This window comes from Hordeum vulgare, chromosome 5H, assembly GCF_904849725.1.
Source record: "Hordeum vulgare subsp. vulgare chromosome 5H, MorexV3_pseudomolecules_assembly, whole genome shotgun sequence".
NCBI lineage: Eukaryota > Viridiplantae > Streptophyta > Magnoliopsida > Poales > Poaceae > Hordeum > Hordeum vulgare.
Genome location: NC_058522.1, coordinates 160885872 through 160905002, shown reverse-complemented (window position 1 = coordinate 160905002; position 19131 = coordinate 160885872).

Below are 19131 nucleotides of genomic sequence, written 5' to 3'. Positions count from 1 at the left end.
TTGAAAGTTCTTTTATATAAAGTAAAGCACTCTTGAGGACACATGGGATTCATCATGTTAAGTTGATTTGAGTTTGTTACTTTGATAATTTTATATATGGGTGGACCGGTGCTTGGGTGTTGTTCTTACTTGAACAAGAAACCCACTTATGATTACCCCCTCTCGCAAGCATCCACAACTACGAAAGAAGAATTAAGATAAATTGCTAAGTTTCCGGTCAGTATCGGTGTACTGTTTGCTGACCCACAAGTATAGGTGATCAATCGCATTCCTTTCGATGAGTAAGAATGTTGAACCCAACGAGGAGCAGAAGGAAATGACAACCATTTTTCAGTAAGGTATTCTCTACAAGTCTTGTGAGTAATAGTGATAGATAGTTTTGTAGCAAGATAATTCGTAACAACTAAAAAGTAACAATAGTAGCAAGTGTGCAGCAAGGTGGATCAATCCCTTTTATAGCAAAGGACAAGCCTAAAAGTTCTCTTATAGAAAGCAAATAACTCTAGAGGACAATGGGAATTGTCATCTAGTCATGTTCATCATGTCAAGTTGATTTGCGTTTGCTACTTTGATAATTTGATATATCGGTGGACCGGTCCTTGGGTGTTGTTCTTTCTTGAAAAAGAAACCCACTTATGATTACCCCCTCCCGCAAGCATGCACAACTAAGAAAGAAGAATTAAGATAAATCTAGCCATAGCATGAGACATATGGATCTAAATCTTCCCCTTACAGAGTAACGCATAAATTAGGGTTTAAATTATTCTCACTCTAGCAACACATCATTTACTTATTATTCCACAATGCCTTCCCTTAGGCCCAAGTATAGTGAAGTGTCACGTAGTCGATGTTGACACGAAACCACTAAAGGAAGCAACAACATACATATCATCGAAATATCAAACGAATACCAACTTCACACGATTACTTATAACAAGACTTCTCCCAAGTCCTTGAGAACAAAATAAACTACTCACAAATCATCACCATGTACAATATCAGAGGTATAATCAATATGATCAAGGATTTGAACATATTACATTACACCAAGTAAACCAACAAGCATCAACTACAAGATGTAATCAACACTACTAGCAACCCACATGTACCAATCTAAGGTCTTGAGACAAAAATTGCATACAAGAGATGAACTACGGTTTGAGATGATATGGTACTCATGAAGATGTTGATGAAGATTGACCCTCCCACGAAGGAGGAAGCATAGGTGATGATGATGGCTTTGATTTCCCCCTCCGGGTGGGAAGTTTCCCCAGCAGGATCGCTGTGCCAGAGAGCAAAAGGGCTCATGTCCAAGTTTCCACCTCAAGAAGGCGATGCTTCATTTAGAAATTACCTTCTTAATTTTTTCTAATTCAAAACCTGCATATAGTAGAAGAGGGGTATCGGATCTTGCCTGTGGGCCTCCCAAGCCATCAGGGAATAACCACGGGTGGTGGGTGCACCCTCTTGGATTGGGAGAAACAGGTGGACCCCTTGGGTATTTCTTCGCTCCAATATTTTTTATATATTCCATAAAAAAATCCTCGTGAAGTTTCAAGTCATTCAGAGTCGAGAGAATATTCAGCCTTTCCTTGGTTTTAGGTCCAAAATTCCAGTTTCCGACAATTTCGCTCTTTGTGATGTACCTTGTAAATTAAGAGAGAAAAGGCATTCGAATTGTATCATAAAGTGGAATAATGACCAAGAACAATATAAAATCAATAAGAAATCATGATGCGAAATGGACGTATCAACTCCCCCAAGCTTAGACCTCACTTCTCCTCAAGTGAAAGACGAACTCGATAATAATGACCACATAATTAGAGAGAGAGAGATGTGTTGATAAAAACAGAATATGGACACGAGAGCATCAGGAATATTGACATAGTAGTAAGTTATCATCATAAAGTTTCTCATAAATAAGTAACAATCTATCCATAAATATTCAAGTATGAAGCATATATAAACTTTATTGACAACCAATAAACTATGATCTTAGTAACTAAGACAATTACAATTCATCATATTTCATAGAAGATTAGATTTAAGTGATTTCATTTGAGAAAGTTCACATACTCAACTATCATTCAGTCTTATATGATTCCTCACACTAATAGCATATTTTTTGAGCAAACATTTCCGTGAGACACATAGAAATATAGGGGCCTTATTATTTTTGCCTCCCAACTTGTTCACCTCGGGGATAATGTCAACAATAATGACTCATGATCACCAATATCCAACTGGATATATATGTGTTGATCTTTCCCGAGCTCATGATGCTTGCGAACTAAAGAATAGATAGATTGGAATGAGGATGACAATTATTGACTCTTGCATAAATGTAAATACATAAAAGTAAAAGATAGCCCCTTTGCATAGGGAAGCAGAGGGTGGCATGTGCTTCTTATTTTAGGATATGCAACCTCTTAATGTAAAGTTATATTGCCCCTTATGATAGGAACCTTTATTATGAAGTTTGTCCCTTTTATTTCTTTGCCATCATAGGTACATATGGTGGACTCTCGTGGCAAGAAACTGGGTTTAACGTTTATGGATGCACAAGTAGTTTCTCTACTTAGTGTGAATTTTTGGGCTAGCAAAATGTAACGTCCAAGATGTGACACTTTCCATATTTGGGGGCGAGGCCTCAATAAGGAAAGAGACTCATCTTAGCGTTTCGCAAGCACACGAATCAATGCAATACATACATGAAGAGATGAGTATAAGGAATAACTTACACTCACCACAAGTTAAGCTACAATTTAGTCAACAATTTATTACAAATCATCCCAAAAGTCAGGGTCCGTCTACAGACAAGATTAATGATAAAATTGCAATGTTGTGTATCACTATGCCCAGGAGACGACCAAAGGCCTCTAATCATCGAGGTACATCACGTACATACGCCCACTGCCTTCATCGAATTCCCACTACAAATGCATAGCATCAAAAGCCTCTAGATCTGTGGTACCTAGACGTGTGGGGTTGTAGTAATCTGCGAGCCACAAGGACTCGAAAATCTTGCGACCATGATACCAGAACTAATGAAGTTATTGGGTATGAAAGCTTAAGTGTTTGGATTGCAGCAGCACAAAGCATATATGGTGGCCAACTTACGAAGACATAGAGTAAAGTGAGTGGTCTATGCATGATGGTCATAACTACATAATGATCACTAACCGATCCTGAACACCTACTTACATCAATCATAGCCCCACTGTGTCCTTAGTCGAAGAAATAACTCACGAAAGAGACAGTCACAGTTACGCACACAGTTGGCATATTTAAGTTAAGGTTAGTTCAAGTTGTCTAGAAGAGAATGTTACACAAAGTTTTCAAGTTGCCACATAACCGCGAGCATGGCTTTCTGAAAGATAATAACCCAGTATGGGTGCTCCAACTAATCCATCACAAATTACAACAAGCTGCATAGGAAGCCTCGACCACAGAAAACCCGTGATCTCCTCGGATTCCTTAGTGGCAAACCTCAACTCTGAGTTAGACCAAAGCATCACTAGAATCCTGATGCACAAGATACTCTATCAAAGGTAAAACAAATCCAGCAAGGCCGCTCGGCGTGCCGACAAACCCGATAGGATCCGCTGCTACGGCAACAAAAGTCCTTCCCTGGCGCTTAGGAATTCTTCTTGTTACTTCTCTGGTTTGCGTCGGTATTTCCCTTGAAGAGGAAAGGGTGATGCAGCACAGGAGTAGTAAGTATTTCCCTCAGTTTGAGAACTAAGGTATCGATCCAGAAGGAGGGCCTCGTCAAGTCCAAATTACCTGCGCAAACACAAACAAGCTTGCGCCAAACGCTTCAAAGGGGTTGTCAATCCCTTCAAGATTGATTGCAAAGTGAGATCTGAAGGCGGAAAGAGCAACGAAGTAAAAAGTGTAAGGCTGAAAATATGGTGTGGAGTAGACCCTGGGGGCCATAGTGTTCACTAGAGGCTTCTCTCATAATAGCAAACATCACAGTGGGTGAACAAATTAATGTCGAGCAATTGATAGAACCGCGCAAAGTCATGACGATATCTAAGGCAATGATCATGCACATAGGCATCACGTCTGAGACAAGTAGACCGATACTTTCTGCATCTACTACTATTACTCCACACATCGATTGCTATCCGGCATGCATCTAGTGTATTGAGTTCATGACGAACAGAGTAACGCTTTAAGCAAGATGACATGATGTAGAGGGATAATCTCAAACCAATGATGAAAACCCCATCTTTTTACCCTTGATGGCAACAACACGATGCGTGCCTCGCTACCCCTTCTGTCATTGGGTGAGGTCACCGCATGGTATGAACCCAAAACCAAGCACTTCTCCCATTGCAAGAATCATAGATCTAGTTGGCCAGACAAAACCCACAACTCGAAGAGAATTACAAGGATATGAAATCATGCATAAGAGAGATCAGAAGAAACTCAAATAAGATTCATAGATAATCTGATCATAAATCCACAATTCATCAGATCTCGACAAACACACCGCAAAAGAAGATTACATCGGATACATCTCCATGAAGATCATGGAGAACTTCGTATTGAAGATCCAAGAGAGAGAAGAAGCCATATAGTTACTAGCTATGGACCCATAGGTCTATGGTGAACTACTCACGCATCATCAGAGAGGTCATGGTGTAGATGGAGAAGTCGTCCGTGTCCGACCCCCCCCCCCCCCTCCGGCAGGGCACCAAGACGTGCCCCAGATGGGATCTTGCGGAGACAAAATCTTGCGGCGGAGGAAAAGTGATTGCGATCGTCTCCTGATTGTTTTGGGAATATTTGGGAATATATAGGCGCAAGACCTAGCTCAGGGGACCTCCAGGGGGCCCACAAGCCTGGATGGTGTGGACCCCTGGCCGCGGGGTGGGGGCTTGTGGGGCCCCTGGCACTCCTCTGGCTTGGCTCCCAAGTTCTCCGATCTTCTTCCGTTCCAAAAAAAACCTTTTCGGGGATTTTCTTCCATTTGGACTCCGTTTTAAAATCTCCTCTGAAAGGGGCAAAAACATGGAAAAAACAGGTACTGGCACTTGGCACTGAGTTAATAAGTTAGTCCCATAAAAAAAATAAAAAGCATGCAATACATCCAAAGTTTGACAAGACAATAGCATGAAACCATCAAAAATTATAGATACGTTGCAGACGTATCAAGCATTCCCAAGCTTAACTCCTGCTCGTCCTCGAGTAGGGAAGTGATAAAGAATGAATTTTTGATGTGGAATGCTACCTAGCATGGTTGTCCTTTGCAACTTCTTTCACGTGGCATGAATGTTCAGATCCGTAAGATTCAAAACAGTAGTTTGCTATTGACATGAAAACAGTAATACTTCAAGCAAACTAGCAAAGTAATCATGAACTTTCAAAATAACAAGGCCAAAGAAAGTTATCCCTACAAAATCATATAGTCTGGCTATGCTCCATCATCCTCACACAACTAATGTAAATCATGCACAACCCCAGAATTGGCCAAGTAATTGTTTTCACACTCTTACTTTCTCAAACATTTTATAACTATCACGCAATACATGAGCGCGAGCCATGGATATAGCACTATAGGTGGAATAGAGTGTGGTGGTGGTTGTGAGACAAAAAGGAGGAGATGGTCACATTGACTCGGCATATCAATAGGCGATGAAGATGCCCATTAATAGATATCAATGTGAATGAGTAGGGATTGCCATACAAGAGATGCACTAGAGCTATAAGTATGTGAAAGCTCAAGAGGAAAACTAGTGGGTATGCATCCAACTTGCTTGCTCACGTAGACTTGGTCAATTTTGAGGAAGCCCATCATTGGAATATACAAGCCAAGTTATAAAACAAAGATTCCCACTAGCATATGGTAGTGACAAAGCAAGAAGCTCTCAATCATGAAGAACATGGTGCTAACATGAAGCACAAGTGTGGAAAAAGATAGTAGCATTGTCCCTTCTCTCTTTTTCTATCATTTTTTATTTGGGCTCTTAGGCCTCTCTTTTTTCTTTTCTTTTTTTTTTGAGCTCTTTGGGCTCTTTTTTATTTTATTTTCTTTCCTCACATGGGACAATGCTCTAATAATGATGATCATCACACTTTTATTTACTCACAGCTCAAAGATCACAATGATGATGACTCTATAAGGAATGCCTCCGGCAGTGTACCGGGATGTGCAACGATCTAGTACGATCATGCAATGGCAATATGAGAGTCACGACACAAGACATGAGATGGAATGGTGGGATTTGCATGGAAATATATCTCGGAATGGCTATGACAATGCTATAGTAGGTAGGTATGGTGACTATTTTGAGGAAGGAATTTGGTGGGTTTGTGCACCGGCGAGAATTGCGCGGCACTAGAGAGGCTAGCAATGGTGGAAGGTTAAAGTGCATCTATACCATGGGCTCACATTAGACATAAAGAACTCACATACTTGTTGCAAACATTTTTATTAGTAATCGAAACAAAGTGCTAAACGCATACTCCGAGGGGAAGGGTTGGTAGGTGTAAACCATCGCGCGATCCCGACCTCAACACAAAGGATGACAATCAATAGATCAATTATGCTCCGACTTCCTAACATAGCGGTTCACCATACGTGCATGCTACGGGAATCACTAACTCCAACACAAGTATTTCTAGATTCACAAGACCCTACTAACATAACTCTCAATATTACCGAATCCACGTCTCAAAACTAATTGAGAGGAATCAAAACTTCTCTTTCTACTCAATGCACATGAAGATGGAGGTTTTTGCATCCTCTTTGGGTACCTAGCACATTTGGGACTACTTTCCTAGAATAAGCCAACTATCAAATCACGCACCGCCGTGCTCTAAAGATATAAGTGAAGCACAAGAGAAAAAGTGTCTAGCTCAAAAGATATAAGTGAAGTACTATGAGCACTCTAGCAAAATCACGATGAGTGCATGTCTCTCTCTCTCAAAAAGGTGTGCAGCAAGGATGATTGTTACACAACAAAAAGAAAAGACTCCTAAGATACAAGATGCTCCAAGCAAAACACATATCATGGGGTGAATAAAAATATAGCTCCAAGTAATGTTACCGATGGATTGAAGAGGAAAGAGGGGATGCCTTCCTGGGGCATCCCCAAGCTTAGGCTTTTTGGTGTCCTTGAATTTGGCTTGGGATGCCTTGGGCATCCCCAAGCGTGATCTCTTTCCACTCCTTATCTCTTTGTCCATGAGAACGTCACCCAAAACTTGAAAACTTCACAACACAAAACTTAAACAGAAACTTGTGATAACATTAGTACAAGAAAACAAACTACCTCTTCTTTTGGTACTGTAGCAAACTTGAATTCCATCTATATTGATGATGGGCTACTGTACTCTCACTTTTCCATTTCTAGTACCCCCCCGATACTAACCATAGTTTCATCAAAACAAGCAACCAACTCAACAAAAAACAGAATCTGTCAAAAACAGACCAGTCTGTAGCAATCTGTATACTTCGTATACTTCTGGTACCTCAAAAAATCTGAAACATTACGACGGCCTGGGGAAAAGCATATAAATCAGCAGAAAAACGAATCAACTCAAAATCTCTTTTTGAATAAAAATGACAAATCATCTCATGAGCGAAAAGTTTCTGTCTTTTTCCAGCAGGATCAAACAACCATTACCAAGACTAGTCATAAAGGTTTTGCTTGGCTCAAACATAAAAAGAATCAAAAAAAACACAATCACAACAGAACTGTGAAAGTGTGGACGCAACTAAGCAGAAAGAAAAAGATAAATTCATTGGGTTGCCTCCCAACAAGCGCTATTGTTTAACACCCTTAGCTAGGCATAGAAGCTATAGAATCACGTATCATCGTCTTTGGTGCTCAAACCATAAGTGGCCCTCATCATGGATTCATAAGGCAATCTTATTTTCTTTCTAGGAAAGTGTTACATGCCCTTCCTTAAAGGAAATTGAAATCTAATATTCCCTTCCTTCATATCGATGGTAGCACCAATAGTCCTTAGGAAAGGTCTACCAAGAATAATAGGGCATGTACGATTGCAATCAATGTCAAGCACAATGAAATCCATGGGTACATAGTTCCTATTTGCAATAATAAAAACATCATTGATCCTTCCCATGGGTTTCTTGATAGTAGAATAAGCAAGATGCAAATTAAGAGAACACTCTTCAATCTCATTAAAACCCAGAACATCACATAAAGACTTTGGAATCGCAGAAACACTAGCACCCAAATCACACAAAGCATTGCAATCATAGTTTTTGATTTTGATTTTGATGGTAGGTTCCCACTCATCATGAAGCTTTCTAGGGATAGAGACTTCCAATTCAAGTTTCTCGTCAAGAGCTTTTATCATAGCTTCGGCGATATGATCGGTAAAGGCTTTGTTTTGGCTATAAGCTTGTGGAGAGTTCAACATGGATTGCATCAAATAAATGCATTCAATCAAGGAGGAACTATCATAATTGAATTCCTTGAAATCCGCGGTAGTAATTTCATTACTACTCAAAGTTTTAACATCTTATACTCCAGTTTTAATGCTTTTAGCATAGACGGACTCCGAATCATTGGGGCACTTTTCAACCGAAGTGGATTCATATCCAGCCCCATAATCAGTAGGTTTGACACAAGAAAACAAAGATTCAATGAAAGTCACACCAAGCACTTTAAGATCTTCGTGATTCTCATCATGAGAACACGCTTTTTCAAGCCATTCATCTGTAGCACGAATTTAGGCGGTTCTTTCTTGGCACTCAATCATGGAAACATGCATAGCTTTCAAAGTTTCATCCATGTTGATTTTGGGAGGAGCACATCTAGCTTTCAAAGCATCAACATCACAAGAAATCCTATCAACGCTCTTAGCCAACTCGTCAATTTTCAGTAGTTTTTCCTCTATGGACGCATTGAAAATATTTTGAGAGTTGATGAACTCTTTGATATTACTCTCTAGATCAGAGGGTAATCTATTGTAATTTCCATGAGTATTGTTGTAGGAGTTGCCAAAGTTATTCCTACCAACAAAATTAACGTCCAAGCTAGCGTTTCTACTCTCAATCAAAGAAGACAAAGGCACATCATTAGGATCCAAATGAGCACTTCTACTAGCAACCAAATTCATTAACTCATCCATCTTAGCACTCAACGAGTTAATTTCTTCTATAGCGTGTACCTTCTTACTAGTAGGTGACTTTTCAGTGTGCCACTGAGAGTAGTTTGTCATGATGTTGTCTAAGGGCTTTGTGGCTTCTACTAACGTGATTTCCATGAACGTTCCACCTGAGGCGGAGTCCAAGATATTTCTAGAAGCGAAATTCAAGCCAGCGTAAAAGATTTGGATAATCATCCAAAGACTCAAGCCATTAGCGGGACAATTTCTAATCATTAATTTCATTCTCTCCCAAGCTTGTGCAACATGTTCATGATCAAGTTTCTTGAAATTCATGATATCATTACGGAGAGAGATGATCTTAGCCGGCGGAAAATACTTGGATATATAAGCATCTTTGCACTTATCCCAAGAATAGATACTATTTTTGGGCAAAGAAGAAAACCAAGTTTTTGCACGGTCTCGCAAGGAGAAAGGAAAAAACTTCAATTTAATCACGTCATTATCCACATCTTTTTCTTTTGCATATTGCAACGCTCAATGAAGGTATTGAGATGGGATGCGGCATCTTCACTAGGAAGGCCAAACATTTCTCTTTCATAACAAGATTCAGCAAAGCGGCATTGATTTTTGTGACTCCGCACTAGTGGCGGGAGCAATCGGAGTACTAATAAAATCATTATTATTAGTATTCGAGAAGTCACAAGGCTTGGTCTTTTCGTTCATGGTGACTTCAGCAAGCAAGCAAGCACACGAGCAAACAAAGAGCAGGCAAGAAAAAGGGCGAACGAAAAGGCGAACGAAAAAGGCAAATTGGTGAAGTGGGGGAGAGGAAAACGAGAGGCGACCAGCAAACAAAGTTAATGCAAGAGATGAGTTTGCGACACCTACTTGGATGAGTTCTTGGCTTGATCTTCCTCCCCGGCAACGGCGCCAGAAATTCTTCTGCTACGACAAAAAAAGTCCTTCCCTGGCGCTTAGGAATTCTTCTTGTTACTTCTGTGGTTTGCGTCGGTTTTTCCCTTGAAAAGGAAAGGGTGATGCAGCACAGGAGCAGTAAGTATTTCCCTCAGTTTGAGAACCAAGGTATCGATCCAGAAGGAGGGCCTCGTCAAGTCCAAAGTACCTGTGCAAACACAAACAAGCTTGCACCCAACGCTTCAAAGGGGTTGTCAATCCCTTCAAGATTGTTTGCAAAGTGAGATCTGAAGGCGGAAAGAGAAACGAAGTAAAAAGTGTAAGGCTGAAAACATGGTGTGGAGTAGACCGTGGGGGCCATATTGTTCATTAGAGGCTCTCTCATAATAGCAAATATCACGGTGGCTGAACATACTGTCGAGCAATTGATAGAACCACGCAAAGTCATGACGATATCTAAGGCAATGATCATGAATATAGGCATCACATCCGAGACAAGTAGACCGATACTTTCTACATCTACTACTATTACTCCACACATCGACCGCTATGCATTATGCATCTAGTGTATTGAGTTCATGATGAACAGAGTAACGCTTTAAGCAAGATGACATGATGTAGATGGATAATCTCAAACCAATGATGGAAACCCCATCTTTTTACACTTCATGGCAACAACATGATGCGTGCCTCGGTACCCCTTCTATCACTGGGTGAGCTCACCGCACGGTATGAACCCAAAACCAAGCACTTTTCCCATTGCAAGAATCATAGATCTAGTTGGCCAGACAAAACCCACAACTCGAAGAGAATTACAAGGATATGAAATCAAGTATAAGAGAGATCAGAAGAAACTCAAACAACATTCATAGATAATCTGATCATAAATCCACAATTCATCGGATCTCGACAAACAGACCGCAAAAGAAGATTACATCGGATAGATCTCCATGAAGATCATGGAGAACTTTGTATTGAAGATCCAAGAGAGAGAAGAGGCCATCTAGTTACTAGCTATGGACCCGTAGGTCTATGGTGAACTACTCACGCATCATCAGAGAGGTCATGGTGATGATGGAGAAGCCCTCCGTCTCCGAATCCCCCTCCGGCAGGGCACCATGTAGTGCCCCAAGTGTAAAGCCTTCCCTTTTCTAAACTTCCATGTGGGACCACCTTGACATTGTCATGAGAGCTATCTATGCGTGTATGATTTCATGTGACACCTTGTATTCTTATTCTTCTTGTGCATGCATGCATCCATGCCATACCATCCTTGCCTTACCTTGAGTTGCATGTGTTCACTTGTGAAGTTGTGTTGGATACTTGTGGTTTTATGTGGTGATGTGCATGAGGTGTTGGAGTGTGTAGTAGTTGTGGTGTTTCTCACCTTCAAACCACTTTGGGTTGCAAACCCTTTTCCTTTTTCTTGTATCTCATGTTCAAAATTACATATGCCCAAAGGCTGATTTAAAATGTCTTGGGTTTAGAGTAAATTGTGGAGATGATGATGTGATGATTTGGAGTATTATTCTTGGACTTGAGGGTGCATTTAAATCACAAAACATTATAATTAAATGTTGTTTTGGATTTATCAAGTAGCCCCATAAATGCTTGTGGTATTTTATTTAAATACGTGTTCATTTTTAGATCTAGGGGCATTTTTTTTTGTTTTTAGCTTCCACAGTTTGCCCTGGACTATTTATTCTTTCCCTGTTTTAATTGTTAAATAGAAAAGGCATAGTGGCCTTTTCTTCTATATAGCGCCACGTGTGGGCTCACTCCCATAGGCCGTCCCATCCCTCCCTCTCTACCGTGCGCCAGGAGCCCATGCGGCATCGTTCTCCTACCTGACGCCGTCCGAGTCCTCTTCCCCTTTCCGTCAGTATCTGAGAGAGAGGGAGATTGCCGTCGTGTGCACCACGTCGAGGGCCCCCCTATTTATTCTCGGCATCCGTGCCTCCCTCGCCTAGGGTTCCTCCTCCTCCTGAGCCGCCGCCGCCACCTCTCCCCATCTCCATCTCTTCTTCTCCTCCTTCTCCCTGGTAAGTGCTCTGATGTTCCATCCAACAGAGAGAGAGGGGAGTGCAACGTCGTCGTCCTCTGCGTGATCGTCGTCTCCGGTGTTGGACACCATGTCCGGGGCCTCGGGAGAGGCGCCCGCGCTCCATTCCCGTCCTCGGTGAGGCCGGGGAGCCACCTCATCCACGGGCAGCTCCACGTCAACGACGCGCTCTCCGTGGACTCCCTCCCTATTCCTCTACTTCGGTTCTACGACAGTACGCCTTCGGATCTTCTTCGGCCTTCTCCAGGCTGCCTCCTACGATCGGATCTCTCCTCTTTCGTTCCCCAAGGTGAGCAGGCCACCTGCCTATCCTCCTCCTCGACTAGATCCGGCTAGCGAGTCGTTGCTTTCCCCTGTCCCGTGCAGCAGATGTTGGTGCAGTGGGTGTCGACCCTGTGATGTGCAGTAGGAGTAGTTGTTGTAGCATGTGTCGATCTAGCTCACCAGGCGCAGCAGTAGAGGGGATGGAACTCCTCTTGGCGCAGCAGCAGCAACCGCCACGGCGAGACAAGCCCGACGACCTCCCTGTCGCCGGTGCTGTTCTGTAGGCACAGCAGGGCCTCCTATTCGTTTACCTTGTTTGTGCATCTCCCTCTGTCAGGTTCCCAGTCGTAGCGCAGTGGTGTGGCCTTTTGTGTATTCCCTAACAGGTTCAGAGTTCGAATCCCAGAGGTGAACCCCTTTTTATTTCCTTATTCTATCGATAGTAGTAGCTGCAGGAGAGAGGCTTAACTTGCTCTGTTCCCTGTTCTATCGAGCAGAGCCCCTCTAGCAGAGTGGTAGAATGCACTGTGTTGCACTAGGGGTATAGGGTTCGAATCCTCTTCCCCCCATTTTTATTTTGCTGTGCATTTTTCTTCTTTTGCTGTTCTCCTTGCATGTGTAGCTGTAGGTTGCACAAGTGTGTATGGTGCCATTTATTTTTTTGTTTCTCTCTATAGCATGTGGCTCCGAATCCTTTTGCTCCAAGTCATTCCTTGTTGTTGCCTAGACCTGTAGCTATTGGTGCATGAGTTGTGGTGCTTGTTGAAATTGCTAGCTGGTGTTCATATCTATGTTGGGTGTCTGGTGTTAGTAGTTTTAGTTGCATGAGAGGTGGTGTGTGCATGTGTGAACCACACACATGGGCTTGGCTCATGTGGCACCTAGTAGGAGTATATGTATGTGGTCCTCCATGTTTTCTTGTATAGTAGATTTCCCCATCATGTTGTTCTTTGGTTTAAATGCTAGTGATGAGGTTGTGTTGTTGATATGTGTGTGTGGTGAAACAGCCCCATTGGCAACACTTGTGCACCTCCTCATGTTCATATGAGAGAGGGCATGATGTGTGAGTGTATGTGGGTGATCTAGTGATTATCTTCGTAGAAGTGCTTGTGATGTTGTTTTGCATGACACAAACATGGGTTTCAAACCCTCATGTCCATATTGTCTTTGTGCACATGAGCACAGCTATGTGGTAGTTGATCTCGTGTGTGCACATGAAATGTTGCACTATTCCATTTGTAGGAATCTATGTAGTTTTTCCTTCCTAGTTTGTGGCCACTTGCTCTAAACAAGTGTATGCATATTTTATATATTCTTGGGGTAGAATCTCCCAAATAATACATTGGAGAACACAGTTTTTCCATTGGAACATTTTCTGGAGATGACATATTTTCATTTTCTTCTATGTTTCGAGCTTGATTCCATGAGTAGTGATGTGCTCATGTATTTGTTTCAAGGATGTGGTAGTAGAGGGTGACCCCCTGTACCTCATGTTGGTTTCATCACATGATTAGGATCCATATGTGCAAGTTATGCCCACTCAAAGTAGGCATGTGGCTGAAATTACAGATTAGTGAAAATCTGAGATTTTCACTAAGTCTGAGAATCTGTTTTCATTATCTTCTCCTGTTGATGAGGTTGTGCTCGTCAATGTATTGTGATCTAGCCTTAGCTTGAAACTAGAAAGTTGGACCTGATATGTTTGTCTAGCTCCCTGTAAAATTTCATGTCACTTGGAGTCCTGTAGCTATTGTTTTGGCTGCTGTCAAATTGCTTCAGAGCATAGACAGAAAGTGAGAATCTGGAATTTTCACTCCCTGAAAACTGATGTTTTTGGGCAAGTTTACAGCCTTGTAACTTTCTGTGTTTAATTCCTTTTTGTGTGTTTCTTGATGGTGCTTGTATTATTCTTGGCTAGCTACAACCGCATATATTATTTGTCCTAGATGGGTGGCCGTAGGTGCTTTGTATGTAGCTCACAAAGTGCTATGATGCAGGTTATGGCAGATTGTGTAGTATTGTCATTTTGATGTTTGTGAGTGCTTAGTTGATGTTGTGGTGCTCTTATTTGCTCCACCCCATCCATGATGGTTTGTATTATGTCTTGGCAACCTGGAAATACCAGAGTTGTGCCATTTGAGAGTGTGGTGATGATTTTGACACGTAGGGCTTCATATCTTGTTTCGTAGATTCCCGTTGATCCGTAGCTCCGATTGTAATGTTCTTTATATGGTTTTGCATCGTTTTCACGTGACGCATCTGACCATGTGATTCTCATGCATGTCAAAATAGGTTAGCATGCAGTTCTGTACAGGAATATGTTTTAACTCCTTATGCTTGTGCTAGTGATAGAAATAGTGGTGCATGCTCATATTCATCTCATGCATCATGTGCTTGTTGCATCTTAAGGTGCTGTTGTTCATTGGATGTTATTATTATGTTGGGTAGCACCGGGATCGGAGAACGAATACGTGGAGTCAGGAGAGTACGTGCAGGACGATCAAGAACCATTCCAAGCTGAGGATATCACATGCAACATGATATGACCTTGATTCCATCTCTAGACTTGTTATGCTAGATTACGTTTCCTTTGTCATATGCTCGCTGCCTACCAGTGAAATAATTGCTTCTTGATATGCCATGAACCCAAACACTGATCCCTTCCTAGCGAACTTGAATGGCTAAGTAGGCTTTGCTCAGCTACTAATGTTAGCGTTGCTAGATGCAAGTGCCTTTACTCAAGTGATAATACGAGCTTGATATCATTATCTTAAATTCTGTTATTTAATTAATGCACCTATATACTTGGTAAATGACGGAAGGCCTAGCCTTTTGACGGGTGCTTTGTTCCGTTATTGCCTCCATAGTTACCAGATACCGGTGTTTGATTCCATATTGATTGCTCCTAACACGTTCGGGGTTGTTATGGGGACCCCCTTGATAAATCGCGTAGTGTTAAGACTTGTCCGGCAGGACCCAACATTGGTGTTAATTTTCGAATCACTTAATAATAATCTGCATAGGGAATATCTACCCCGAGGAATTTAATCAACAACCCGGGCCAGTGCTCCTCATGAGTGTTTGTCCAACCCGGGCAACCCGAGGTTTGGTATACCTGTAGTGTGACTCATCCGCCGTGTCCTGAGACTGAGATACACGGCTCTCTTCAATCGGGAATATGGTGGGGTTATGATTGACGTAGGTAGGTGTTCAGGATCAATTAGTGATCAACTATTCTCGACTGCTAGTATAGTCCACCTTCATAAATGTTCTACGTAAGTTACACACCATATCAAGCTTAGGATGATGCAACCTTAAACAGTCCACTCTATGCAACCTAATAACTTGACTAGTTCTGGCACCAAGGTCTTAGATTGCTGAGTCCCCGTGGCTCACAGATTCCTTCACAACTCCAACAGGTTCCGGTACCCCAGAGACAGATGATCCTGACGGCACGCAGCTGGCGTGGCAGTACGATGAGGAGATAGACCACCTGTACGTGAACTATCCAGAAGATTGAGGCGTGGTCGTGATCGTGGGCCAGCAGGCAGGGTAGCATAGCCTTTTCTCTGTTTTGTAGTCCGTAGCGGAACTACTTTGGTTCTATGCATGATGTACTCTGATATATTTATGAGAAGGCAATTGAACCCCTGATTGTCTATCTTTTATAATTATGTATGTGCTGTGTTACCTGTTTGAGAGACGCTTAGATGCGCTCCTTTCCAATTCGGGGCCTCGATCCCCAGATTGGAAAGGACCGCATCTTGGTCGTTACAAGTTGGTAATCAGAGCCATACAACCATAGGAGCCTTTTTGTGAGCGTACTTGGCCGAGTCGAGTCTAGTAAAATGTTTTGAGTCTTAGTTATATCGGAGAGTAGGATTCTTTTGCTCCTCTTCCATGCTTTGGTGAGGTTCCCGACTTAGGAAATCTTTAACTCTACTCCTTTTCTCGCTCAAATTTTCTTTAGGATCACGCGGGTATTTGTGAAATCTATATGATTTCGATGTGATGGAGTCCTATCTTGGTGCCTCCTGTCTGCTTTGAGTTTCTTCCGGGGATTTGAGCTCCAGGGGACTCTTGCGCACATCGCCATCATTCAGATTTCTGAGTATCTAAGAACGAAGGATGTTCGTAATTGCTTCAATACTGGTAGTGGTGAGATAAACCTAATGTCCCCAGTACTGCTGCAGATTGTTCGGGAGTACTGCCATACTTAGTATCGTTGTGATCATGAGGGTCTGATGTAGATGAAGGTCCGAGATGCTGGTTGTGTGTTGACGGATGTGATACAGGTGACGGCGTAGTATAGGAGTTGTGTGATATTACTCCTTGTATCCGTGTACCAGATTGCATGACCAGTTATTTATGGAATTCATAGGTGGGATATCAAGTAGTATCTTAGAGGACTATCTTCCTACAGATGCATGATTGAGGTTGGCAAAATCTCGATCATATGATTGTTCCGAGCAGTTCTAGCTCATACTTGTTTGAAGTGGTCTTAATTGGAATTTTGTCGTACGTCACTTTGAGGAAGCATTCTTACTATTTTTGTTCGAGTGCAATTGCTTTATCCCTCTTCACATATTCCTGTCTTTTGATTCAGCAATATCTTCAATTATCCTATGGGCTAATATGATGTCCGTCTTCAGGATGGCTCCACCGACTCGTCAGAACCCAGGGCGTGAGGATATGCCGCCTCCACCTCCTCCTTCGGAGAACCCTCCGCCGCCGCCGCCTCCTCCTGCAGAGGCCTGGCAATCGGTGATGGCTGCTACTAATGCAAACACTCAGATGGTGGTACAGTTGCTGTAGAAGAGAGCCAATCAGCAGCAAGGCAATTTTCAGCATGGTGGAAATCAGTTTGCGAGTCTGAGTTAGTTCCTGTCGAACCAGCCAAAGATGTTCACTTCATGCAACCAGCCATTTGATGCAGAAGATTGGATCCGTGATATGAACAAACATTTCGAGTGTAGCAATGTGCGTCCGGAGGATTATGTCAAGTTTGCAACATTCCAGTTGAAGGGGCAGGCTTCTATATCGTGGCAGTAGCTGAAGAACTCCAGAGGCGCCAGGGTGATTTCTTGGGATGAGTTCTATCGTGACTTCAGGTCCCACTACATCCCTTCCAGCTTCATGGAGGAGATGCGTGAGAAGTTCAGGCGTTTGAAGCAGGATGGCAATTCCGTGTACAAGTACAACGTTGAGTTCCACGAGCTGGCCCGTTACGTGCTGCAGGTTATACCGGATCAGAAGAGCAAGATTTATCAGTTTAGGGGTGGCTTGAAAGAAGATTTGCAGTTAGCTCATGCCTTGCACAATCCTGAGGAGTTCGACAAGTTCTACAACCTAGCTCTTAGAGCAGAGGCAGCCTTGCTCAGGGTGGAGAATTCTATGAAGCGCTTCAGAGATTCCAGCTCTTCCTCGACCCAGGTGGTTCAGAAGCAACAGATGTTCTGGGTGTCTCCTCCTCCTCCTCGGCACTCACAGAAGCTTAAGCACTCAGGTGGTCGTGGTTCTTCCCACCCACCCAACCCTGTCTTCCAGCAGAGATACGAGCATCAGAAGCAAGGGCCTTCTTAGACTCAGTACCGACGGCCAGGAGATGTCACTTGTCACAAGTGTGGGCAGAAGGGTCACTATGCCAACAAGTGTACTTCTCAGCTCCGACTGCGCCTCCTCCTCCAGGAAAACCTCCAAGCAACGCTCTTTTCAAGTTCAACCCCAGATCAGCTCGACTCAACATGGTGAATGCAGCTCAGGCAGAAAACTCGTCACATGTGATTATGGGTAACCTCCTCGTCAATGATATTCCTGCTAAAGTGCTATTTGATTCTGGTGCATCGCATTCTTTCTTGTCATATCCTTTTGTGGCAAAGCATGATTTCCATCTCCAAGAGTTGGCTAGGTCTTTGGACATTGTTTCTCCGGGTATGCTTATGAGTTTTCGTTGGGTTGTTCCGGATGCTTCTGTCAAGATAGGAAGTTATTCTTTTCTGGCCTCTCCTTATGTCTTTGGCAATTCCGACATCAACTTGATTCTTGGTATGGACTGGCTGGCCACGAACAAGGCGTCAATTGATTGTGAAGCCAAAGAAGTGAAGCTTACCCACTCTTTGGAAGACGTGATTATATTCGCGGCGCGCGATGATACAATCCGTCTGTTCTCTTTGAATGAAAAGGGTGAGATCAATCCAATTTCGCAAGTCCCAATGGTTTGCGAATATGAAGATGTGTTTCCTGAAGAGCTGCAAGGCATGCCTCCGCACCGTGAAGTTGAGTTTGTCACTGAGCTTGAGCCAGGCACCAAGCCAGTGTGCAAACGGCCGTACAAGATGGGTCCAAAAGAATTGAAGGAACTTAAGAGGCAACTCGATGAGCAAGAGCGTTTGGGTTTGATCAGACCGAGCTCGTCTCCGTGGGGTTGTGGTGTTCTGTTTGTCAAGAAGAAGGATGGCACGGACCGGCTGTGTGTCGATTACCGTCCATTGAATAAGAAGACAATCAGGAACAAATATCCACTTCCGAACATAACTGAGTTGTTCGAACAGTTGAAAGGTGCTAAGGTATTTTCCAAGCTTGATCTCAGAATGGGCTATCATCAAATTCGCATTCGCGAGGGAGACATTCCGTAGACTCCCTTCAGGACTAGTTTTGGCTCGTATGAGTATACGGTCATGTCTTTCGGTCTGGCAAATGCTCCTCCGACATTCTGTCGCTTGATGAACTACATATTCTCTCCGTTCAAGAATGACTTTGTCTTGCTCTATCTCGACGACATTCTGGTCTTTTCT